We start from the raw sequence: 25,759 nt of genomic DNA, 5'->3' as shown, positions 1-25,759 counted from the left end.
TTATAAAGTCCTTGATACTCTTCCCATTGAGAGGTGGAGTCTAATTCCCTCCCGTGAATCTGGGCTGGAGGTTAACTGCTTTAACCAATAGAGGGTGGTGGGAGTGACACTATGTCAGCTCCAGTCCTAGCGTTTAAGGGACGGCTGAAGCTGCTCCTTCTCTCTTGGAGCCCTGAGCTTCCATGTGAGAAGTTTGATACCCTAAGACAGACATGCTGTGAGGAAATCCATGCTCACCACATGGACACGCCAGGGGAAAAGAGAGATGGAGGAAGATGCTGGGTCAGCCCTCAACTGTTTCTGCCCCCAGCTGTGTAAGGCACCCTAGCTGAGTTCCCAGACATCATGGACCAAGAAGGAGTCGTTGCTGCTATGCCCTGACCCAATTCCTAATCCCATAATCACAAGATGTAATAATAATAAATTATTGGTTTTGGTCACTAAGTTTTGGGATAGCTTGCCATGCAGTAATAGCTAACTAGAAGAACTTGGCGTGGGAGGAATAAAGTTAGACCCCATTCTACAATGTACTCCAAAGTAAGTTCCACAGGAATTTAAATAACCTTAAAAAAATAGAATATTAGAATAAAACTAAGACTGACAATTTACATTGCTAGCAAGGAGGTAGGGAAACGACTAGTTTCATATATTGCTTGTGAGAGTATGAATTCCTATAATTTTTTGGAAAGTAATATGCAATATCTACTAAAGTTTTCAATTCTGAAAATCTAGCCTATGGAAGTCAAGTCACCAGTATGTAAGACTCTCTGTAAAAGGATGTCTATCTCAGCATCACTGGCAGTGGTAAAACACTGAGACAGCCTGAATGGTGAAATCAGTTGCATGATATCCACACTATAGCATGTATGGAGCTATGAAAAACAAAAAGGCTAGCTCTGTGTTTATGAACCCCAAGGGGTCTCAAACAATATTTAAACAAATAGTTTCACAGTCTTGAAAATGGTTTGGCAATTTTTTATAAAACTAAACATGCGGGCTTCCCTGGTGGCGCAGTGGGGTTCATGCCCCGGTCTGGGAAGAGCCCACATGCCGCGGAGCAGCTGGGCCCGTGAGCCATGGCCGCTGAGCCTGCGCGTCCGGAGCCTCTGCTCCGCCACGGGAGAGGCCACAACAGTGAGAGAGGTCCGTGTATCGCAAAAAAAAAAAAAACAAAAAAACGAAACATGCAATTACCATACGACCCAGAAATTTTCATTCCTGGGCATTTTTCCAGAGAAGTGAAACTTGTGTTCACACAGAAGCTTGTACTCAAAGTTCATCGTAGCTTTATCCATAGTAGCCCAAAACTAAAATCAGACTAGATATCCTTTTACAGGTGAATGTTAAACAAACTGTGGTCCATCCATACTGTGCACCTACTCAGCAACAAAGAGGAAGGAGCTACTGAGAGACCCGGTAACCCAGATAAAGATCCAGAGGATTATGCTGAGTGAGTAAAGCCAATCCCAAAAGATACGACACTGCAGGTTCCACTAATATAACATTTTGAAATGACAAAATTATAGGAATAGGGAACAGATTAGTGTTGCCACAGGTTAGGGATGGGAGGAAGGGGGGTGAGGGGTTGTATGTTGGGAGCGTGTAGGGGGGAAGTGGGTGTGGTTATAAAAGGGAGACAAGAAAGATCCTGATGGTGATGGACTGTTCTGTATCTTGATTGTGGTGGTGGATACATGAACCTACCCCCATGATAAAATCGTACACACACACACACACACACACACACACACACACGCACACAAAGGAGTACAAATAAAACTAGGGATAAGATCCCTGGATCATCTTCAAAGGAGGCATGAATATACAATGGAGAAATGACAGCCTCTTCAATAGGTGGTGCTGGGAAAACTGGACAGCTTCATGTAAAAGAATGAAATTATAACACACCCTAACACCTTACACAAAAATAAACTCAAAATGGATTAAAGACCTAAATGTAAGGGCAGACACTATAAAACTCTTAGAGGAAAACATAGGCAGAACACTCTATGACATAAATCACAGCAAGATCCTTTTTGATCCACCTCCTAGAGTAAGGGAAATAAAAACAAAAATAAACAAATGGGACCTAATGAAACTTAAAAACTTTTGCACAGCAAAGGAAACCATAAACAAGAGGAAAAGATAACCCTCAGAATGGGAGAAAATATTTGCAAATGAAGCAACTGACAAAGGATTAATCTCCAAAATATACAAGCAGCTCATGCAGCTCAATATCAGAAAAACAAACAACCTAATCCAAACATGGGCAGAAGATCTAAACAGACATTTCTCCAAAGAAGATATACAGACTGCCAACAAACACATGAAAGGATGCTCAACATCACTAATCATTAGAGAAATGCAAATCAAAACTACAATGAGATATCATCTCACACCGGTCAGAATGGCCATCATCAAAAAATCTACAAACAATAAATGCTGGAGAGGGTGTGGAGAAAAGGGAACCCTCCTGCACTGTTGGTGGGAATGTACATTGATACAGCTACTATGGAAAACAGTGTGGAGGTTCCTTAAAAAACTAAAAATAGAACTACCATATGACACAGCAATCCCACTACTGGACATATACCATGAGAAAACCAGAATTCAAAAAGAGACATGTACCACAATGTTCATTGCAGCCCTATTTACAATAGCTAGGACATGGAAGCAACCTAAGTGTGCATCCACAGATGATTGGATAAAGAAGATGTGGCACATGTATACAAGGGAATATTACTCACCCATAAAAAGGAATGAAATTGAGTTATTTGTAGTGAGGCGGATGGACCTAGAACCTGTCATACAGAGTGAAGTAAGTCAAAAAGAGAAAAACAAATACCATATGCTAACACATATATATGGAATTTTAAAAAGCAGTACTGATGAACCTAGGGAAAGGACAGGAATAAAGATGCAGATGTAGAGAACAGACTTGAGGACACAGGGAGCGGGAAGGGTAAGCTGGGACGAAGTGAGAGAGTGGCATGGACATATATACACTACCAAATGTAAAATAGCTAGCTAGTGGGAAGCAGCTGCATAGCACAGGGAGATCAGCTCTGTGCTTTGTGACCACCTAGAGGGGTGAGATAGGGAGGGTGGGAGGGAGGTTCAAGAGGAAGGGGATAGGAGATATATGTGTACGTATAGCTGATTCACTTTGTTGTACAGCAGAAACTAACACAACATTGTAAAGCATTTATACTCCAATAAAGTTGTGGAAAAAATAAAAATAAAAAGAGATGGTAGAACAAAACAAACAAACAAAAAAGATCCCTGGATCATCTTAATTTCACCCTCCTGGTTGTGACATTGGACTACAGTTTTGCAAGATGTTACCATTGGAGGAAATTGGGTAAAAGATACACGGTATTGTTTACAAGTACACGTGAATCTATAGTTACCTCAATAGAAATTTTAATTAAAACCATTTTTAAAGTGGAACAACAAAATCTATAATAAAGTGTAAAAAAATTAGTTTCAGAGGTGTTTAAATACCATCTTCCCATTTTGATAAAACAAAGCAAAACTAAATCCCATAAATCTGAACACACATTTGAATGACCATAAAGAAGGGTGTTGTAGACTTCAAACTGCTAAGGCTGGTGACCTGAGAAAGCTGGCCTGGAAGTAAAAAGAGAAGAGATTGTTAACTCCCTGTGACATATCTCTGTGTTGACTATTTTGCTCCATTAGGGTACATTTTTTTTTGTCATGAAAAGTAAATATTTTTAAAAAAGCTAAATGAAAGAAACAACAAAAGTTTTAGGGGGAAAAAAGAGGGTTTTTTTTTTACAACTTTAGGATGGGGGTTCCTTCCCCAGGAAGGAAGATTCAACACCCAGAAGCCATAAAGGAAACAACTGACTGATTAATCTTACAAAAATTAAAAACTTCCATAGCTCAAAACACATCATAAAGTTAAAAAAACAAGGAGCGTTTGGAATTTTCTAACAAGCAAAGGATTCACAGCCAAAAATAGTGCTTACAAATCACAAAAAGAAAACAGTCCAATGGAAAAGTGGGTAAAGGCTTGGAAGAGACCGTTAAGATGAAGGCAATGAACGTTGGATGCTCCAGTGGGGCCCTTTCAGGCTCGGTTTGCGCACAGACTCCAAAGGTCGAGCACAATATGGTAGATGCCAACGAGTCCCCAGGGTCTGAAAGCTGGATTCAAGCCCTCCTGAAAGGATTTTCTAATCATTCACCTCCCACCCATGTGAGAGGCAGAGAGAGACAGGGCAGCTGGTCCTGGACTGGCAGGGGCAGTCCATGACGGGATGGGAGGAGTTTCCAGGACAGAGCAAGCAAAGAAAGGTCCATGGGCTCCCCAGCGTGTTAATCTAGTGTCTCCTGAAAGTTCACTAAATGACAATAAGAAGGGAAAATAAGGCAAAACCTTCTACAGACAAAGAAAATGGAGAGGAAGTAACAGGGATGAAATCTTGGAACCTGGAAAGCAGCTGCATGAGTAGTCATGCTGGAGCAGATCTGAGAAGCCTGAAACCTACCCAGGTGGTGGGGGAAGTCTGGAAGCAAAGCAGAGTCTGCCAGAAAGGAGTTGGGATTACAAGTGACAGGTATGTCTGCAAGTGGCGATGTGGGTGGAGCTGAAAACAGAGGGAGAGTTAAAAATTAGTATGAGAATGTTTTGGCCCATGGTCCCTTGCCCCAATTTGTACAGGTAAGAAACCACCTCCCCATCATCCTGGCAGAAGACAGGGCTCTACTCTCTGGTGAGAGAGAAGCAGGGGGCTCTGGACTCAGGAACCAAAGGGACAGATGCAGGTGAGGGCACCAGGCTGACCACGGGGTTGAAGAGAAAGTCAACATGCTGAATGCTGAAACCCACGCCCTACACCTCTTTCTCCCTGAGAACGAGAAGCCAAGCAGTATGTTGGATGATTCTTCTCTAGGGATACAGGCCAGCCCAATAAACTCTATACAGACACTGGCAGTTCGGATCCCCCCTCCAGTAAAATGGCCCAGATCAGTCTTCCTCCACCAAAGCCCCACCCAGACACACAGAGCTTCCAATGTGTGTGTTAGAGCCTTACTAGTTACACCAAGTCAGAGGCAAAACCATCAGAGTAAAGAAAGAACTTCAAAGAAGCAGAGATATCTCAGGGAGCAGGGGAGAAAAAAATTATCTATGTGTATAAATTACAAGTGCCATCTCCAGGAAATAAGATAATGCATGTATCCATGAAATGAGTGAGTGGGTTGCTTACAAAATAATAACAAAGCTTTAAAAGAATCATTCAGGATTTTTAAAGTAGTTTTGGAAATTAACAATGCAGATAGATAGCATACAAGAAGCTCAATAGAAAGGTTAAGACACATCTTCCAAAAGACAGAACACAAACAAAGAGATGGAACATCGGAGAGAAAAACTACAAACTCTAGACAATCAGCTCAGGAGGTCCATAACTGAAAAAACAAAAGGGTTAGAAATGAGAACAGAGAAAATAGATTGGGGGGATGAGGAGGAGGGGTAGAAAAATAACAAAAGAACATTTACCACATTGTGAGTAACAACCACGAGCCTCCAGTTTGAAAACCCCCACGTGAAATGAGACCCACACCCGGGCAGCCCAAGGATAAAAAGAAAATTCTGAAAGATCTCGGAGAGGAAACTGGCCTGATGAGAACAGCATCTGACTTCTCCACAGCAGCTCTGTGAGCTGGAAGGCAGTGGGCGACGGCTTCAAAGTCTGAGGGTCAAGCATCTCCACCCAAGATGCCAATCAAAAGTGAGGGTGGACTGGCTAAGTTCTGCCTGTACAAGCTCTCAAAACACTGTGTTAACACAGGACATTGGTCAGGAAGCTCTTGGAGGAGACGCTTCACCAGAACAAGGGAGGAAACCAGGAGAGGACATTGGATTCGGCCAACAGGGACCCAACGTGGGGAAGTCAAAGGGGTGCACAGGACCCCAAGGCCATAGGGTCGGGGGGGGGGTGGCAGCACAGCAGCAGCCAGTCCATGCTGGAGCGCACGCGAATCGACACAAAGAGCAGGGATGGCCTCCTTCAGCCCAAAGTCTACAAAAGACTGGTAATCAAACACTAAACAAAGGGAAAACTTGGCAACCCTTTATTCCAAGCCAAACAAAAAGCTGTGCAAGATAGGAAATGTGCTCTACATGGTTTAGCCGTGAATAATATGAACATAGTCATAACTACGTAAATACCGAATATTGATTTGGCCAAAAATTACACTATAACTACCATGACGAGGGTTGAGGAGAAGAGAGTGTGCCTACGCATGGCGGGAGGGTGGTTTCAGAGTGCTAAGTCCTCCTCTTCCATAGTAGGAATTCATCAAATAACATTTAAACTGGAAAATCAAGAAATGGCAGTCGAAGCATGTTATTTTAGAGTAAGGAGGAAAGCAGCAGAAGAATCAGCGAGAAGAATTCAAAGTGATGGCCTCTGGGGAGCGAGGATCAGGAAGGGGGAGGGGAAATGCTGGTTTTCATTATAAGCCTTGCAGAACCCTTTAACTTTTAAAACTATGTATGTGTACGACTTTGATAAACATAAAAATTTTTTTAAATATCTACTAAAGAAACAACAAGGAAATGATTAAATGGGTGAAGTCAGCACATTTCAAACTTTTTATCCAACAGATCTCCAATGAATGAATAAGTCATTTGGGGCATTTGGGGCACAGCCCAAAAAGGAGCTGCAATCCAGAATTCTTTAAAGTCTTGCTTCTTATCCTTAAAATTCATGCACAAGTTTCATTCTCCCTCATGATACATCCCTGTTTGTTTTTATAATATGGGAAGGATTTTTTCTTTCCTCCTTTCTCCTCCTCCTGGGTCAGGTACACACCAGGTTATGAATACAGAGGAAGACACTCTGTTAGTGTAATAAGGTCCAGGGGGTGCCCCGAGGAGTGTTCATCAGGGAGGGTGAAATGTCTGAGCACCTTTCCGCTGCTCAGGGCAAGCGCTGTGAAGGCCCCTTGTCCTGTCAGCCCCACCCTAGGTTCAGGTGTGGTGCCTCTCATCAGGGAGCTGGGGGAACCTAAGGACTGACCCCCAGTAGGAGGCTGAGGTGAGACCCTCTTGGTGGGGAGCAGAAGAGGTACAGGCCATGGAGGAGGAGGGGGAGTGGAGCCCCAGGAAGAAGAGACATCTCTATCTCAGCACTGGGGAGGCCGTGGGGTACCCACAGGGCTGGACTCAAGCTCTGTTGCAGTGCATGACCCTGGGAAGGCAAACTTTGGGGGACAGGGTGGAGAATCCCAAGCCCAATCCCTACCTCCTCTTGCGAATCCTGCAATCAGTACAACACAACCTCTCAAAGCAGACAGCTCATTGCAGGGTTCTCCGTACATAGCGGGGATTTCAAAAAAAACACCATGTTTTCAATGCGTTACCTTTGCCCGTAATTGATGTGCAAAGTTTACCCTGAGGCTCAGTGTCCCCCAAAGAACCCAGCCCCCCAGTGCTGTCAGGAAGATCTGTCCGGAGATGACAGACAGGGAAGCAGTGAGATCCAGTGTGGGACACAGCCACAGGGTTGGCAGGATAATTGATGCGATGTGTATTTGTCAGTTCTCTCTCTGTCCCCTCTCCTGTCTAGGCCTGAAGTCGGCCTTTGCAGTCCCTCCTTCTTAGGAGGGTTGCAACAGGACAGGAAGCAGAAGCCGCCCAGAGACCATCCCTATTCCTGGATAGTGATTTTCAAAAACCTGACAGTGTGATGGTAGGAGGAAAGGTGTTCACTTCCAAAGCCCAGACTCGGGGCAGCTGGAAGTCCAGGGGTCCCTAGAGGAGAGGAGACATCAACCCTACAGGGGAGTGACAGGACCTCTGAGGGGAGTGGCTCCTATATGGGAGACCCCACGCAGGAACAGGATGTTCTGCTCAGGCCCAGGTTGCTGTGACCTTGTGGTTCAGGGCACATTGGGCCACTGGGCTTGAGGAGACCCTACGGGCTGCAGCCTCAGCATCTCCGCCCTAACAAGTGGGCTGGAGGGCTTGTCCAAGTGTCCTGCTCTTTGTAGGGACCCTGGGACTTCGTGAGCTTGGGATGCAGGGGAAGGCTTCGATATTTCCCAGCCTGAACTTCTTCCAGTCTGGCAGAAGCACCACAAACAAATGAAACAAGACGTGCACCTGCCACACAAGTTCTTCTCATTATTATGAATGACTGATGCTTAGCCTGGCATCAAAGGCAGGTGAGAACGCCTCACCTGTGCTTGGACCAGGACAGGAAATTCCAACTGGAAGCCCACCCTGCCTTCCCCCCCGCCCCCGCCCACACACACACAGGCCTTTTGGGTTTGTCTCTCTCTGTTCCAGATATCCAATCCCAGAGCCAGCTGTCATAACCGGCCCTGAGAGTGGGGATGGGTGTCTCTGGGAAGGACTGGTAAGGGCAAGAGGACCGAAAGGAGAGGTGGGGAGGGGAGAGGAGACTTTGGAGACACACAGGATGGGTGTGTCAGGTGCTAGATGTCTGGAAGTCTGAGCTGTGCTGAGCCGTGAACAGACCAAAGTGGGCAAGCTCCCCACTGGGGCCAGTGTTTACCTCTCTGGTCCCCTGAGCACAGACAGCTGGGGATGCCTGGATCAACATATGCCATCCACACTGTGGCCACGTCCATGGGACCCAAAGACCACATGGAAGGGAGCTGGTCCCCAGATTCTGATACCTGTGACCCAGACATCAGAGATCATGTCTGACAGACATAACCGACAGGACAGAAAGAAGCACCTCCTTGTGACCCTGAAAACAGTAAAGTAGAGAGTAAGAGCCTGAGTATTTACCATCACCTATTGGTGGTGGTGTGATAGAGGGCCTTACAATGCCATGTGGGGAGACCTCACCAGAGTGACAGTCCCTGCCGCCCTCCCCCACCCCAGCTGGTGGTGGGTGACAGCACTGTCCGAAGCTCCACTTTGGGTGGGGCGGAGCCATCAAAAGGCAGCTCCCAGGGACTTCCCTGGTGGTGCAGTGGTTAGGAATCCTCCTGCCAATGCAGGGGACATGGGTTCGAGCCCTGGTCTGGGAAGATCTCACATGCCATGGAGCAACTGGACCCCTGCACCACAACTACTGAGTCTGTGCTCTACAGCCCGTGAGCCACAACTACTGAGCCCTCATGCCACAACTACTGAAGCCCACGTGCCTAGAGCCCGTGCTCCACAACAAGAGAAGCCGCCGCAATGAGAAGCCTGTGCATTGCAACGAAGCGTAGCCCCCGCTCACCACAACTAGAAAAAGCCTGTGCGCAGCAGGGAAGACCCAACACAGCCAAAAATAAATAAATAAAGAAATTTATTTTTTTTAAAAAAGAAGGCAGCCCCCAGAAGACTCAGACCCTCTTGGCCCTCCCCCTGCTCTGGGTGAGTTTGACTGTTCTGCTCTGCCGGCCCACACGATCTCTCAGGTGGGCTGCCCCATGATGTGACGGTGTGACCAGGAGGATGGTGGCAGGTGCAGGAAGCTGAGTACCCCGTGTGGACCGCTGAGCTAAGGCCTACTGTCCATCAGCAGGACCACAAGGATTCTGTCGCTCGTCCATTTCTCAGTTGATCTGGCTCCAGCGTCTCATTTCCCAGGTGGATGTGAGCAGAGGAGGAGAGTAACGGGGTGTTATTTATGAGGCCCTTAAAACCTCAACAGCCGTGTGTCAGGTGCGGTGCCCGGTGCTTTGTAAATGCAGTGTGTCGTTGGATTCCCATGACTCTCAGTGGTCAGGATTAATACCCTGTGAATCAGAGCCTCAGCCTCTGTGATTCTTAGTCCCGCTCTGCCTCCCCTGCACTGCACAGCCTCCCGGTGGGTACAAGCATGCTCGCCTCTAAGGGTCTGGTGAGGAATCATAAGGACGTTGTTGGGTGCGAGGCCTTTGTCACCTGGAGAGCATGGACCAAATCTGGGCTCTAGCTCTTGTTGCTGATGATCTGATGATCTCCTGACAGAGGATGGAGGCGGCCATGGGGGCCCTGTTCCCTGCTCGTCTCAGCCCACACGTTCCCCTTAGATGATTTCATCCACCGCATGGCTCTAATTAACTGTCTATCTGCTCAGAGATATGTCTCCAGCCCAGACCGAGTGCGGGGCTCCAGCTGCATGCAGCCCAGGCACATATCACTCAGCAAGTCCTCAGTGAGCACCTCATCCTTGTTCCCAGGTCGCTTCCCCTCCAGTGTCCTGTATCTCAGGATACAACACTTTTTCTCTCTGACACTGTCCCCTGGCTCCTGGCCTAAGGAGCTCTCCTGGCTCTGTCCATGTCTCTCCCACCACACTGGTCAACACGCTTTCCTGCCTGGGTCACTGCGATGCCTCTTAACTAGTCTCCCATTTTCACCTTTCTCTCACCTGATCCATTCTGTGCATTAGCCAGGGTAATATTTTTGAAACACAAACCCGATCATTTCCACCCCTTCACTAAAGCCCTTCAAATATTTCTGATCCATCTGGAGAGAGAGCAGAGCCCTGGCGAGGGCCCCCAGGCACTGCAGGGCTGGCCCTGCCCCCTCTACGGAGCCCTCAGACAGCCACCCTCTTGCAACTTAAGCTGCAGCCAGAGGCTCCTTCTCTCTGCACCTTAGAGTCCCAGCTCCTTCCTGCTCGGGGCCTCCACACACGTCCTTCTCCCTGCTCTCTTGCTGCCACTCTCTTGACCTGAGTGACTCCAGCCACCCTTCAGGTCAGATGTCACTTCCTTGGGAAAGAAAGTGACCCTCTAGACTACCCTCACCCTCTAGACTACCTTGAGTCCCCCCTGCTCATTATTTCTGTGAAATGTGGACGACTGAAAAAACATTTACTGCGATTATGATTTTTTAATTTATTTGCCCTTCTAGATGACTGTCTTCCTGCAGCATTATGTTGCTGTGACCCTAGGAATCTCTCCAGCCTTTTTCTTGACTATGTCCCTTGGGCCTCAGAGATCGATTAGTAAATATGGATTGAATGAATTACTTGGAAATGGCTATTAAATAAGTTAGAAAACCATTGACTCTATTGCTTTTAATAGCTTTTATTTTTTAGAGAAGTAAGTTCGCAGCAAAATTGAGCCTAGAGTAATACAGAGATTTCCCATATGTCTTTGTGCTCACACGCACAAACTCCCCGTTATCAACATCCCACCACCAGAGTGGTACCTTCATTATAATCAACGACCCTACACTTACACATCTTTATCACCCAAAGTCCATAGTTTACATTAGGGTTCACTCTTCGTGCTGTACATTCTATGGGTTTTGACAAACGTACACAGGCATACTGATTTTTATTGCACTTCTTATTGTGCTTCACAGATACTGTGTTTTCTTCAAATTTAAGGTTTGTGGCAACCTTCAATGAGCAAGTCTATTGGCGCCATTTTTCCAACAGCATTTGCTTACTGCATGTCTGTCCCATTTTGGTAATTCTCGAAATATCTCAAACTTTTTCATTATTATTATATTTGTTATGGTGATCTGCAGTCGGTGATCTTTGATGTCACTCCTATGACTCACTGAAGTCTCAGATGATGGTTAGCATTTTTTAGAAATAAAGCATGTTTTAAAATAAATTTATTTATAAATAAATTTATAAATATATAAATAATTTATATAAATTTATTTATAAATAAATTTATAAATATATAAATAAATTTATAAATATATAAATAAATTTATAAATAAATAAATAAATTTATTTATAAATAAATAAATAAATTTATGCATTGGGTCTTTCTTGTTGCTCACGGCTTTCCCTAGTTGTGGTGAGCGGGGGCTTCTTTGTTGCGGTGTGTGGACTTCTCATCATGGTGGCTTCTCTTGTTGCGGAACACAGGCTCTAGGTGCACGGGCTTCAGTAGTTGTGGCTCACGGGCTCTAGAGCGCAGGCTCAGTAGTTGTGATGCACAGGCTTTGTTGCTCTGCGACATGTGGGAACTTCCCGGACCAGGGCTCGAACTCGTGTCGCCTGCATTGGTAGGCGGATTCTTAACCACTGCGCCACCAAGGAAGTCCCTAAAGCATTTTTTAATTAAGGTATGTACATTGTTTTTTAGATGTAATGCTATGGCACACTTAATAGACCACAGTATAGTGTAAACATAAATTTTATATGCACTGGGAGACCAAAAATTCATGTGACTTGCTTTTTGCAATATTTACCTTATTGCACTGGTCTGGAGCTGAGCACGCAGTACCTCTGAGCTCTGCCTGTAATGACATGTATCCACCACTGCAATGTCATAGTATCTTCTCTGCCCTAAAAATCATCTGCGATTCTCCTGTTCATCCCTCCCTCCCGAGAAGCCCCTGGCAATTACTGATCTTTTTACTGTCCCCATAGCTTTCCCTTTTCCAGGTTATCATTTAGTTAGAATCATACAGTATGTATAATTTTTTTGCCCATTTTTAATTGAGTTGCTCATTTTCTTATTGTTAACTTTTTTTTTTTTTTTTTTTTTTTTGCAGTACGCGGGCCTCTCACTGTTGTGGCCTCTCCCGTTGCGGAGCACAGGCTCCGAACGCGCAGGCTCAGCGGCCATGGCTCACCGGCCCAGCCGCTCCGCGGCACGTGGGATCCTCCCGGACCGGGGCACGAACCCGTGTCCCCTGTATTGGCAGGCGGACTCTCAACCACTGCACCACCAGGGAAGCCCCTTATTGTTAACTTTTAAGAGTTCTTTGTATATTCTACATAAGTCCTTTATCAGATATGTCTTTTGCAAATATTTTCTCCCAGTCAGTGGCTTGCATTTTCTTACTGTTGAGTTTTAAGAGTTCTTTGTATAGTTTACATAAGTCCTTTGTTAGATATGTCTCCCAGTCAGAGGCTTGTCACTTCTTTTTCTTGAATTATATTGATTTTTAAAGACAAAAGTAAACCTGAAGCTATTTTAAGGAGTTTGTAAGATAGATAGATCCATAAGTTATATCCAGGTCTTCTTCCTAGTTCTTGAACCCATGCACAAACACAGATTTGTAGACACTTCTCAACATGAGAGGGCAGGTTTGTCAAGAGTTACAGGAATGTCTCCTAAGCGGCCCTGATGAAGCTGAACAATGAACATGGCCAGGTCCGTCTCATCTGGCCTGCTAAGCCACAGTCACCATCTCAGGCTAAGGCTTTAGGTTAGAAAAGCCAAAAGTCCTTTGAATAGAGACTCCACAGGGCAGAAGGAGGTGGGGACGGCAGTCCAAGACTGATGCTGCAGGTGAATTTACCTTCAAGCTAATGAGTCTTACAGGACAGGCCCCCAATTTACAGGAACCCCTTCCAAAGCCCCAGGAGGGACCCTAACAATATAAAAAGTAAGATTGCCTTCTCTTTGCACTAAGGCTTCCCATTTGTCACATATACCCCCCAACCCCCATCAGGTGGCATTGGTGGGGCCCCAGGCGCTTTGGTATCCAGCTAAGGAGAGGTTCGATTGGGAATATATTGTTCAAATTTTAATTTAGAAAGGTGTTTTAAAATGTTGCAATAAATCAAATGAAAAGTTATAGTTTTCCAATTTGAACATACACGTAATTTTTTGTACTTAAATTTTTAATTAAGAAACTGAGAAAAGAAGCATACTCACAGATATAGAAGACAAAATTGTGGTTACCAAGGGGGAGAGGGAAGGGGGGGAGGGGCAATGTAGTGGTAGGGGAGTAAAAGGTACAAACTATTAGGTATAAAATAAGCTACAAGGATATATTGTACAATAAAGGGAATATAGCAATATTTTATAACTATAAATGGAGTATAACTTTTAAAATTGTGAATCACTATATTGTATACCTGTAACTTATATAATATTGTACAGCAACTGGACTTCAATTTTTAAAAAAAGAAACTGAGAAAAAAATCAGATAAAAATTAGGGGAGTATAAGACAAGATATAAAGATGTGCAATGGAATCAATAAAAATTATCATTAATCAAATTAAAATTTTAAATGTTCAGATTTTACCATGAAGAGGAAGAAATAAATCTCTAAAAAAATAATACATAGGTTCTTGGATGGGTTTAGGAATCTAACTAATTAAAAGGAGTGAATCCCAGGAAGATATTGGGAAGATATTTCAATTTCTTGCTGAATTCACTAAAACTGACAGCAAAGAAAACACAAAGTGACAAAGATGTGAATATCATCATTCAGAGACTATTTAAGAATAGTAACCATGAGAAACCTTGAAATGCCCTAAAATCTTATAGCTCACATACACACAGAAACATGATACAAATGTTCCCCAAATTTGATAATAATACTATAATTTACATGTCATTACCAATGAGTTATGAAATTGAAAGCAATTTTTCTAAACGACCCAAAAACTTTTACTATTTTTGATCAGCCATACCCTGAAGAAAGACTAAATTATCTTTTTATTATGACTGTAGAAAATCACTGTCATATGAAGAGAACAAAGGCGACCCAGCCAAAAACGTAAGGAAAGTATTATAGAAGTGAGTCAAAATTGTGTTTTTGAAGGGTTTTATGATATCTATATTATTTATCAGCTTTTTAAAATGTATGATTTGTTGTGATTCTGGTCACATTGGAAATATTCACTTTTAGACCTAATTTTGTATTCATACTTTTGTGTTTTTTTTCTTAAAGGAGTTCCCCAACTTGAATAAGGAGTACTAGAACCTAGGTCTACCGTGACTGACATGGGTGATGGAGGGATGGGAGGGGGAGGGGGCCTGCCCACCACACAGACTCTCCACTGCCTCAGACAGTCTTTGGTGGGAAGGTGCCTGGCGGCCAAGGGCACACAGGGCCAACCTAAGAACCTGCAGGGGTGCAGGCTTTCCTACAGGGAGCCAGCTCTCTGTCCCTGAAGCTTCAGCACAGGGCCCCATGCCAGGCAGCTCCTGCTTCACGTGGTGATTGGACTGGCATCTAGTCACTAGATAGCTAGGCACCAGATTCACTTCTGAGTCATTTCCAGCCCTGATCCTTTTTTAAAGCCTGGTGGTGGGCACCGTCATGCTCCTGGAGAGCAAATAAAGTGACTCACTTTCTGGAAGACTAGTTGGCAAGAAATACTCAACATGTTCACACCCTTCAGCCCAGTGATTCCCCTTCCAGGAATCTATGAATAGAAATGATTAGAAATACAAGCAAATATGTAAGCAAAACGAAGCTCCCACAGCATTACATGGCACAGCGACGATACGATAGCGACAGTGTTTAAAACAATCCCTCTCTTGTGTACAGCTGGGTGTCTAGAACTGAAGAAATTTACCAGAATGTTGCTAAAATCTTCTCGGTGGTGCCACTTGTGATTGTTATTTTCTTTTTTATGTGTTTATCGGTGTGTACCGGCGCGTGTGTGTGCGTGTGTGTAATCAGCACAGATGACTTTGACAATCAGAAGAATGTGCATTTTTTAAATGAACCAGTTGTGGAAGGAAATCAGACTCCTACACTAGGTGGCCGACACACCTGCTCCCACAGGAATGTCTTCGTACTCATCAGTCTTTCTTTAAAATAAATTGCTTTAGCCATCAAAAAATGGGCACCTCCCACCTCATTTCTCCAGGATCCCTGGAGCCTTTGCCTGGACGCTATGATTCAGCAACACAGGTAAACTTGGAGCCACTCTTTGCAAGATTCCTCGCATTCTAAGGCGGGCTTTCCTCTCGATGGGTGGGCTATTGCGTGGACAGGCAGTCCTCTTGGTTCTTACTGTCACAAGAGCCGTGTACATGCCTGGGTGGGGATGTGTAAGAGGACATAACCTGAAAATAGCCTCCAGCTGAGGAGTCCTTTGGACCTTGGAGAGACCAGGAAGCAGAGAAGAGACAAGAGCCCATGTGATGGACCTCACTGTCCTCTCTGTAAAGTGAGGGTCTGAGCGATCTCCGAGGACCCTGGTTCTACCCCTCTGAGCACGGCTACAGTGATGGTGCATCATGGGAACTACACGGCAAGGACACAGACTCCACCTTATCCGGTGGGATTGTCACGGCTCCATTTCAGGTTGGACGATTCAATATTACTCATCCTGAACTCAAACTACCTTCTCTGGTCTGCTTGAGTCTCTTTAGAAATCAGGCTGGGATTATGGAAATATATAAATTACACATGCTGTGCAGGCATAATATTTTAAACAGAAATGAGCAAGGCGAAAGGAGGCAAAAATCGTGTGCCTCTGTGGAAGGTGCCTGTGTATGTACGAGACAAGCCTGTGAGCTGGGCCGTCAGCTCTGCTCAGGACGGGGGTGAGCTTATATGGTGGTCAGAGCAGGGGGCAGAGCTAGCGCCATCAGCCTGCACAGCAAGGGTCACATCGCGGAGGCCTCTGTGCAGGGGCCACCCAGGAGGGGACTCTTCATGGGACTCAGTGCCAGAGGGAGTCTCTATGGGTCAGGGGAGTCCTGGGGTCCAATTCCAGAAAGGGAGGGTCCCAGAGAGATAAAGGAGGGCCAAGAGAGGTCAAACTAGAGGCACAGCCCTGTGCCAGGTACAGAGGAAGGCCAAGAAATCAGAAGCGCAGAGGGGGCTCACGACACTTCAGAGGCCACCAGCTGGGGAGGAAAGCCCCCTGAACCGGGTGCCTGAACACAGCGTGGCCCACAGACCCCATCCTGCTAAAGGCTCTGCACCCACACACTCTGATCTCCCTTATCCTGGCTTTTACACAAAAGGAGTTTCTACGTGTCTATCCAGCCAGCCAAGGCCACCAGCAGGCACAGAAGTGAGGTGGAGCAGACCCCTTCCGGGTCCTCTGCCGTCTTTGGTCCTACGTGTTACTCAGGCCAGTTCATGACGTGGAGGATCCGTCTGAGGCAGAGGTTCTATCTCCAGGAAGCCCCGGGGGCCACCTTCGAGCCTGCTCGGAAGAAGGTCGGAGTCACAGCAGATTGGCCGATGTCTTGGAGAAGCTGGGGAAACTGAGATCCACACAGGGAGGCCTAACTCACTCAGACTCCCAGCTGGCGCAGGCAGATGTGGAAGCAGCTGGAAACCACACTGTGAATAACCATTCAGTTTGGCCACAACTCCCGACGGGGCATTTTACCCCCACGTTGCCTGCTCGTGGGCTTCCAAATCACCCACTTGGAAGCTCCCCATCACCAGCCCCTAATGAAGTGCTCTCAGCCTTCCAGAGCACGGCCCCGCCTTTACTGATCAGAGCAGCCCCTGGTCCAGGCCGCATGCACTTGGGGGTGCACCACTCCGGCTGCATGAAGCCAGGGTGCTGTGAGATGCCAGGAAATGGTCTGCAAAGCTCTAATGTTTATTACTTTCCAAAGTTATCACGACTCGGTCTTCCAACACAGAAAAATATGTTTTTGATTTTGTCGTCGATGTCCCAAAGCCCCAGTCCGTGGGTCCTCGACGACAGACCCCTCTTGGTGGGCAGGGCTTGGGGCCCAAGGCTGGGCTCAGAGGGGTTGCCGAGCCTTCCTGCCAGGCCCTGCTGCTGAGGATGGCGCAGGTCTTGCCCGATCTTCCTGGCCATCGGCAGAAGCCCACCCAGCCCCGGTGGTCCTTTCCCAGATGTCCCCAGGCTGGCTGAGGCCTTCCTGGTGTGCTTCCCCTGGTGAGCAGGGATCCACTGGCAGGAGACAGAGCAGCAGCCATTACAAGGAGAGTTCTTGAGCCCCTGGTGTGTGCCAACATCATTAGCACCGGATGCTCCCCGGCATGGGCCGTGAGCCAGGCCTTGGAAGGGGAGAGGTGAGGACCTGCGGTCAGGTCTTCAAGGGAGGCGGGGGGGCACCCAGCTTGTCCCAAGTCAGGTGGAACCCACAGGCCCCACGGGGTTCATCCAGATTCCTGCTCTTTCTTGTTCTCTATCTGTCTCTCACTGTCTCTGTGCATCTCTGTGTCTGTCTCTGTCTCTTTGTCTCTCTCCATCTCTCCTTCTCTCTCGGTCTCTCTCCCCGTGACGTCACCCCATCACCCCCAGCTCATCTTCACCTGGCAGCAGCTGCTCTGTGCCCAAGGTCACCTGGGGGCCTGCTGGGTGGGTCCTGCCCCATGGTTCAGCGGAGCCCGACCCAGTACTTACCCTTTGTCCCGACACCAGGGAGCTATCCCTGTGCCCCCCAGAGGGCGTGCCTGACCCTGGGAGCTGTGGAGCCTTCTCCCCACATCTTTGCCTCCCCCTCAGCTTGGGGTTAAGGACAGTTGCTTCAATGTCTGTTGTCTGTCCTGGAAGCTTGTGGTATATCTGGAAGCTTCTGGAAATCTTAGGAACCTCTTTTTGCCCTTTCCCTTCATCTCCCCCAGAGTGGGTGGAGTTTTCCTCTGTGACAGTGTGACTGGGGCCAATCAGCCCCGGCCTTCTCTCTCCCAGCATGAGAGAACCAGAGGCCAAGACACACACAGGGTCCCCGGGTGGCTGCTCCCACCAGGTTTCCAGCCCAAACCAAAATCGCTAGTTCTGGGGTGGGGGAGCCCTCTCCTACTGCTCCCCCATTCACTCCCTACATTGCTAACACCAATGACCTTGAGTACCTGTCACCACCCCCATATTCCTCTCTAGGGCAACCAGGATCATAGCCAGATTGAGGGTCCTGGGGAGGGGCCAAGGACTCGTGGAGGGCATTCCCATCCATGGTGGAGGCTGCTAACAGAGTGGCCCACCAAGGCAGGGGACATATAAGCAAGTGAAGGGGGTACTATAGAGAGTGGTGGGGTCTGTGGTAACATTTTCACCAACTGCATAGGCAACCTCTCTCCTCTCACACAAGGTGTCCAGATCCTCCATTTTTTTCAAGAGAAACTTCAAACCTGGATTTTTATAGGAAAATGTTAGGGCATAAATAAAATTTTTAAGAAGCACTCTGTAAGGCAAATCAAATACACTGACAGGATAAATCTGACCTGCACACCACCTTTAGGACCTCTGTTTTGTGTCCCCTAACACCCACCCCCTGACCTCCCAACCACCCTGATGACTGACTGGCAGGGGGGCTCCTCACAGATCCCACACTCCTCCTTTGCCCCCAGCCGCGGGCCACATGCCCTGTCCCTCAAGAGCCATTGAGGTACTCAGATGATCCCCACGCAGAGCCCACTGCAGCCTGCAGCCTCCAGGCTGGTCACCCTGCCCTTGGCCTGCAGACTCCTGGGCTGCCCTTCTCCTTCTCACCCAGCGCAACACAGAGCCAAGGCAGTAAGATGGTCCGAGCCACAGGGAGTCCCCAGAGGGCCAGGCTGCCGGCGACATGCTCGCTTAGATGTCTTTCCCCTTCTTTGCTGCTACCAAAGATGATGTTTCAACACAGCTACTGGCTCCACTCAGGCAACCAGGTCAGAGTGCCTTCCAGGGGCTGATCCCACGGTCCCCAAGAAGGGTCCTGCCTGCGCACAGCTGGCCCCAGCCCTGGGCTGCCCCTCAGGCGGTGAGAAGCAGACGTGTCTGGACCAGTTACCAGCTTTGCTGAGCTATGGCTGTGTGACCTGGGCAAGCGACTAAGCTTGGCTGCCCTGCTTCTTCATCCATAAAACAGGAACATTAACTACCTCATGCTAGATAAAAAGACACAAAATTAGATAACATACTTAAATTCCCTCCCAGCTTCCTCACCTGCAGAAACCCTGGAATAATAATAATAATGGTTAACATTTATTGACCCCTACGGTGTGTGAGGCACTGATAAGGGCTTACAAACATCTCATCTAACCCTCACCCCATCTCCCCCATTTCTATTTCACAGATGGAATCCCAGCTCCAGAGAAGTTGGCTATTTGTCCCTGGAAAAGCCCAGATTTGAAAGTTTAGCTTATCTTAATGTTGAATCTAAAGATACCAAGGTAGGATTTGGGGCCGCCCCTGTTGGTTTCAGTGACTGACTTCCACCCCCTTCGTCCCCCTTGTCCTAGGACTCACTCCCTCCCCCAGAGTCTGGCCTTGGCCCTGGGGTCCAAGATGTGTGGGTTCAGCTGTCTGAGCACCCCACGGGGGCTGGTCAGCCGCCACTCTTAACACAGACCTGCAGCCTTCTTCAACTTACCACCAACCACCCAGCTCCCACTTCCTGCTAGTGCAACACGGGCCTCGAACGTGGAATGCTGCCCACTTGGCCCAACTGACTCCTACTCATTCTTCGGAACACAGTTCAGACAAACCTTCCACTGAAGCCCCTGGCAGCCCCCAACCCCCCAGCTGGGCTGAACCCCTCCTCTGGGCCATCCCGGCACCCACCCTTGCCTTGATAGCGCATTCTTTGTGCTGCGTGAGTTCACAACACGGTGAGTGACATAAGTGAGCAGAGGCAAGGCAGGCCCCTCCAGGTTTGACCTGAGGGTCCCAGCAGCTGTTCCCAGGACCCCTGTTCTTGCCTCTGATGTCACCCCAGGCCACTCTTTGCCGCTCCCAAGAAAACCACACCCTGCCAGGAGGCCCTGGGGCCACCAAGCCCGCGAGAACAGAGACCTGTGCTGGGTGTCCTGCCCTGGGCTCTGGAGAAGCCCCTGGTTGAAGCCCCCTGGCCTCCATGCTCCCCTTTGCTCCTCCCATGTGGACTGGGCACCTTCCCTTTCTCAGGCTTTATTTCACACCTGCTCCAGATGCCTTCTCATCAGGAACTGCATGTCCCTTTCTCAGGGCTGAGAGGGACTGGGGGCACCAGGAGCCCGAGGCTGCCCCTGGAGTGACATCCTGTGATATTATTAGCGTAGGAGGCGATGAAGTGCAGTTTGCCATCTAGGACCGGAGCTAGATTACCATGGAAGCGATGCCAGATATGGGCACCCACTCAAAAATGTAAAAATATGTATTCCAGCTGTTGAAAGTGTTTCCAGGATGGGGGGTGGGGGTGGGGCGGGGCGTCCCTCTGTGGCACAGCACCCCCTGCTGGTCATGCTGAAGATGCAGCTTCACTCACAGGCATCCTTTGCTGCAGGGAGGGACAGAGCGGGGACCAGGGGATACAGGATGTGCACGCACATACCATTTCTCCCGCTCTCTCTCTCTCTCTCTCTCACACACACACACACACCCCTCTTGAGGACCCCTCAGCCCACTGGCACCAGGAACCAGTCACATAGCAAACAAATTCATAATCACCTACTGTATGCAGACACTGCCCCAGAGTCTCCTCATCCGGGGTGCCCCCCAGCCTTCCTTCACTCCGCTATGGAGTCCTCCTTTCCTGCCTCCAATGGCCCCCACCCAACGGAACTGGCCCTCGACCCCTCCCCCCAGGCCATGATGCCCTCACAGGGAGACGGGCCCAGGGCCCAGCCAGGCGCCCTGCCTCTGCGTGTTCCTGCACCCACCCATCCTGCAGGGTCAAGCCTCCAGGGCCTCCCCTGCGGCAGTTAAGGCCTTGGTTCGTGAAGCCAGCCCGCACATGGGCTCCCCATTCCTCACTCATCCACCCTCTATGCAAACCACAGCGCCATTGCCTACCCCAGGCCTTACAGACCCCCGCACCTGCCAGCTACACCCTCACCCGCCCCCTCACCAGCCCAGGCACCCCCTGCTTTATACGCCTCCACACAGCCCTCACCCCTATGCCTGTGCACAGACGCACACGCTTTCTCTTCCTCACTCTGTGCCATGTGGACCCACCAGCACTCGCCTCTCTGCACAAGACCCCCACTCCCAGAAGCACCCACTTCCCTGACACCCTCTCTCATGCCCACCCTTGGCCCTGAGGTCAGGGCTCCGCGGAGAAAAGCGGAGCACGGCGGAGCATGAGGGTCACAGGCCGCACTGCCCAGTTTCCCAGGAGGAGCATTTCCAAGTCGTTGCGTTCAGAGGGTGGCGGCCTGCCGCCAGAGCTGCGCAGCCAGCAGGACCATTGCTCAGACCTCAGCCGCTGGAGCCCCTTCTCCGTCTGCTGAGGCAGTGGGAAAACGAGACCTTGAACCCGGAGGCCTAGGAGCCCGTCTGAGCAGTCCCCCTCAAGCAGAAGTTTCCCACATCGCCTTCCAGCTGGGGCGCTGCACCAAGCCCTCCACCGCCCACCAACGCCCACCTCTGGCTTGCCTGGCCTTGGCGCTGTGTCTGCCAGAGCAGAGGAGTGCCTGGGAGAGGGGACGGAGCTGGGAGGGCCTAGCAGGCCGGCCGGGCTCCTGAATGGAGGTGGCCCTTTCTCTGAGGATCCTTCTGGCCCTCAGACCACCTCTTTCTACCGCCTAGAGATACCTTGACCTGCATGGGGCTTGGGGACCCACCGAGTGAAGTCCACATCACTGGGCCCCTTCCAAGCCACCGTGTGACCCCAGGCAAGCGAGAGGACCTTTTCCTGCCTTGTCTCCTCATGCCCTCCTCACTGAGACAAGCTTGGAGAGCCCACGTGGAGATTCAGAGACAAAGCTCCTGTACAGGTCTCAGAGCGGCACCTGGTACTAGTGAGCCCCTTCTAAGGTGTCCTCCCAGGGAAAAGGGAACCCTCCTGCACTGCTGGTGGGAATGTAAATTGATACAGCCACTATGGAGAGCAGTATGGAGGTTCCTTAAAAAACTAAAACTAGAACTACCATATGATCCAGCAATCCCACTACTGGGCATATACCCTGAGAAAACCATAATTCAAAAAGAGTCATGTACCAAAATGTTCATTGCAGCTCTGTTTACAATAGCCAGGACATGGAAGCAACCTAAGTGCCCATCATCGGATGAATGGATAAAGAAGATGTGGCATATATATACAATGGAATATTACTCAGCCATAAAAAGAAACGAAATTTAGCTATTTGTAATGAGGTAGAGAGACCTAGAGTCTGTCATACAGAGTGAAGTAAGTCAGAAAGAGAAAGACAAATACCATATGCTAACACATGTATATGGAATCTAAGAAAAAAAAAAAAAAGGTCATGAAGAACCTAGGGGTAAGACAGGAATAAAGACACAAACCTACTAGAGCATGGACTTGAGGACATGGGGAGGGGGAAGGGTGAGCTGGGACAAAGTGAGAGAGTGGCATGGACATATATACACTACCAAACATAAAATAGATAGCTAGTGGGAAGCAGCCGCATAGCACAGGGAGATCAGCTCAGTGCTTTGTGACCACCTGGAGGGGTGGGATAGGGAGGGTAGGAGGGAGGGAGATGCAAAAGGGAAGAGATATGGGAACATATGTATACGTATATCTGATTCACTTTGTTACAAAGCAGAAACTAACACACCATTGTAAAGCAATTATACTCCAATAAAGATGTTAAAAAAAAAAAGATATCCTCCCAGGAATCCGTTTGCCCAAATTTGAGCTTCTTCAGGACTTACAGACCCCACCCCCAGATGCAGTGGCCACTCTCTCCCCTTCCCCTCAGGGGGCCTCTGTTCTGGCTGTGTTCTCAGCCCCACATCGCCCACCTCCCCTTGGCCTACAGGACAAGTTGCTGGCACCCTGCGTCCCCGCCCTGAGTCCCACCTCTCTGCTCCACTCTCTCCACCCCACCTGACCACCCGGGACTTCCAGCCCTCACTGCTCCTCTGACAGGTGCTGCTTTGAGCCCCAGGGTCTCACCTCTTCACACCCAGCCCCTCGGCAGGGCCAAGGTGCCTCAGCAGGGGCTTGGTAGAGAGCAGGAGGGGGCCTTTGACACGCAGATGTCCTCTGCATTGCTCTAGGGAGAGAAGACACAGGAAGTACTAGCAACCCAGGCTTTTTGTCCCCAGGCCCTTTCGGAGAGACCCTCTGCCCTGCTGTGTCTGGTAGCTCCCACGGCTGTTTCCTACTCATGCTGTAGCCTGGCCATCCCAGTGGGTCCTCACACTCCCTGAGCCCATGGCCACAGGGAGGCCTGGCTGCCATGCTCCTTGCAGGCTCAGGATCCAGGTGCCAAGAGCTCAGGGCCACCTGCTGAAGTCCCCTCCGAGAGGGTCCATCCCTTCAGGCCTGCACACATGGGTGGCTGTTCACAAGTACACATCGTTCCTGGCTGGTTCCAGGACCTCCTGAGCCCACCCCACCTGCCCACACAGTCAGTGAAGATGAGGCCAGCTTCCAGGTCTGCTCACTCTTGGGACCACCCTGCTATGACTCTGTCCCTGTTTCCTCTGACCTTTGGTTTCTCTTCCTTCTTGCAACCCAGCTCGTCCACTGGACTCAGTCCATGGGCTTTGGAGACCTGGCCTTGACCTCCATCTCACCCCGGGACTGTGCCTTGGACTTGGCCCTTTGGCCTTTTCTGCCTAGTACCTGCTCAGGTGGACTGCCCGGAGCCACTTGGGGCCCCTCAGGACCCATTTCCTGTGGGGGGGCGGTCAGTGCTCTAGACAGAGGAACGTTCTGGAGAAGGAGCGAGACGTGCAGGACCTGGGGCCTGGAGCAGCAGATGCTGAGCCTGGCACCTGACTCTCGGCAGCACCTTGGACTGGATTCCATCCTTCTGCAGCCCTTTGGGATCCCAGTTCCCATACCCTATCGAGGTAGGGAGACCATGCACAGAGAGGTGGAACTCTCATCCCACATGGCAGTGCTAAGGAGGATCTGGCCTGTGACTGTTCTCAGCTCTCATGGAATCTTAGCATCAGGAGGACCTGCCCTCACGCTCCCTCATCCTGATAAGTAGAGGCTTATCCAATAAAGGGCCAGAGAGGCCCGGGGGAGGGGCCAGGAAGGCCCTGGGAGGAAGCAGCAGGGATGGCCAGCCACACTAATCAAAACAGAAAAGCATCAGTGGGAATAAGGGAAAAAAGAGGGCAAGCATGAGACAAAGGATTGAGAAGGTTCTAGAAAGAGTCCTGGGCCATGCTGAGCCAAGTCTAGGGGCTGCCGTCTCCCAGGAGGTAGAGCTGAAATCCAGGGGCAGGTACAACCAAAGGGATCAAGCAAGACCCGGAAGACAGCAGAGATGGCTCCCAGGGGGACACTGCGAAGGGATTCCTGCTGTCTTTGCAATTCCCGGGCTCTGTGGCTTCCTGAGGGAGGCTGGAAGGCCTAACCCAGAGCCTAAGTCCTCTGAAGGGCAAGGCCGGCCTGCTTCTTAGAGGAGACGTACTGGTCAGTGGAAGGAGCATTGTGAATGGGTGTGCAAGTCCTATGCCACTCGCAGTGACAGGGCTTGGCCTTACCTGGGGGTCCATGTTATCAGCTCATCTTCCAGTCTCCCGGACCTCCTCATCTCAGGGTCATTCCTCATGCTTCTTCCAGGGGCCCCCAGTATTCCCATGCGGCCCCTGTATGGATATGCTCCAGAGGCTCAGAGGCCCTTCTAAATTGTGGTGCCGAAAAGCACCTCCCGCCCCCTCGCCCAGCCCCGGTGCAGCGGTAGAAACGTTTTCCACATGCATGTCACTCTAGCTCGGTCTCATGAAGGAGAGACAGAAGCTGACACGGGACATCAGAACTGCCTGTGCCCCTGTACTCAGCTCGGATGAGGTGGGGCGCCCCGCAGCCCCCGTGGCTCTGCCTGGGCCCATCTTTGGATGTCCCTTCCTGGATCTCAATCAGCAGCTTCAGTTTGGACCTCCGAAGGGGGTTCCAAGACCCTGACTGCTCTCTCCTCTCTGAGCTCAGTTGGAGGAAGCTCATCAGGGAGGATGCCCAGGGGCAGCTACAGCTGCGAGGGATGTCCAGGGTTCCCCAGAGATGGGGTGTGAGGCACACATGGACCAGAGGTTCTGCCCTCCGCAGCAGGACCCCCAGGGGTCCACGGCCATCGTCCATCACCACCCGGAGCCTCTGGCTGTTCTGTCTCCCCGCTCTCTGGGCCTGCTCGCTGCCAGGCAGGCTGTGAGCGTGGGCTTCATGGTCATGGAGCCCCACAGCCGGATCATGGCGAGGTTTGCGGGCGGCCAGTGCATGGGAAGCAGCCTGCCGGAGGCTCCAGGTACCAGCCCAGCCCAGGTTCAGCCTTCCCGTACAAAGCAC

This window comes from Tursiops truncatus, chromosome 16, assembly GCF_011762595.2.
Source record: "Tursiops truncatus isolate mTurTru1 chromosome 16, mTurTru1.mat.Y, whole genome shotgun sequence".
In the NCBI taxonomy this organism is placed as follows: domain Eukaryota; kingdom Metazoa; phylum Chordata; class Mammalia; order Artiodactyla; family Delphinidae; genus Tursiops; species Tursiops truncatus.
Note: the sequence above shows the minus strand (reverse complement) of the source record.